This window comes from Eumetopias jubatus, unplaced genomic scaffold (genome assembly GCF_037043125.1).
Source record: "Eumetopias jubatus isolate StellerSeaLion01/CBP00866 unplaced genomic scaffold, mEumJub1_p1.0 scaffold_12, whole genome shotgun sequence".
In the NCBI taxonomy this organism is placed as follows: Eukaryota; Metazoa; Chordata; class Mammalia; order Carnivora; family Otariidae; genus Eumetopias; species Eumetopias jubatus.
In genome coordinates, this window is record NW_028274818.1 from 5,227,775 (window position 1) to 5,229,174 (window position 1,400).

A 1,400-nucleotide genomic window follows, 5' to 3' on the forward strand; every position below is an offset into this window, starting at 1 on the left:
GAGTTGAGAGAAAGAAAAAAACCCACCAACCTAAAATTCTGAATCCTGAGAAATTATCCTTCAAACGTGAAGGAGGAACAAAGACTTTCTTGGACAAACACAAGTTGAGGGAATGTGTTGCCAGTAGTTCTGCCTTGCAAGAAATATTCACAAAGGTTCTTTAGGGACAAAGAAAATAATATAGGTCAGAAACTCAGATCTACATAAGGAAAGGAAGAGCATCAGACAAGGAATAAGTGAAGGTAAAATAAAAACTTATTTTTTTACTCTTAATTGATTTAATAGATAACACATTGTTCAAAATAATAATAATAACAACAATGTATTCAATTGTGTGTGCTTATGTATATTTCTTATGTATATATATGCTTCTGAATGCTTATATATAAGTGAAATGAAGGACAATGATACAAGGGATAGGAGAGAGGAATTAGGATTATTTTGTTATATAAGGTATTCACACTACACATGAAGCAGTATAGTGTTATTTGAAAATGTGCTTGGATTAGTTGTAAATGTATATTGCAAAATCTAGAATAACCACAAAAAAAAGTTTAAAAAAATAGTATACCATACATACTAAGAAAGGAGAGAAAATAAAATGCTCAATTAAACCACAAAAGGCAGAAAAAGAGTGTAAGGCAATAATAACAACAAAGAACAAGAAAAACAAATAGAAAACAGTAACAAATATGGTAAATAATATTCTAACGATATCAAGAAACAATTTGAATGCCAATGATCTAAATGAACCAATGAAAAGACAGAGATTGTCAGAATGGATAAAAAAAAAAACGAGACCCTTTTGGCTCCTGGTGGACAACAGGGACCATTAGGGAGGTGGATAGGGGCAAGAGGTGGCAGGATTGGCAGGTCCAGAGTCCTGCTCCTTCTGTTTCTCAGGCCTGATCTTCCTGTAGCTGGGCTGCCCACTAAGCCAGCATTGACATGTCCTTGCAAGTTGGCCAGAGGCACTGACTCTTGAGACATCATGGTGGTGTACTGGTGACAGACTGGACTCAGCTACATCTGATACTCCCAGATTTGTGCAAAAGTAGTGAGAGATGCACTGATGATAGAATTCAAAACAAATGCCCAGAAGACTTCCAGCAGCAGCAAAAAAATTGTGAAAGTGAAAAAGGAATAATCTACTCTGACTGAAGCTTGAAACGCTGCATTTTCCAGGTGATGATGTGTGGGCACATGTTAGGGCAGATTGAAAAAGATCTCCCTTCATGGGAAAAAAAATACCTGTCTTGTTCACAGCCTGACAATGCCAATAAATTGAAGTATGATTCAAAAAACAAAGCAAAACAAAAACAAAACCCACTTTAGTATAAAGACATATAAAGATTAAAAGTAAATGGGTAGAGAAAGAGAAAACATGCTAACATTAATCA

At 35.2% G+C, this 1,400-nt stretch overlaps 1 pseudogene; it reads left to right on the top strand.

Moving 5' to 3' along the window:
- Positions 1-991: 991 nt before the first annotated feature.
- LOC114199134 (ATP synthase subunit epsilon-like protein, mitochondrial pseudogene) lies at positions 992-1,147 on the top strand (annotated as a pseudogene).
- Positions 1,148-1,400: the final 253 nt, after the last annotated feature.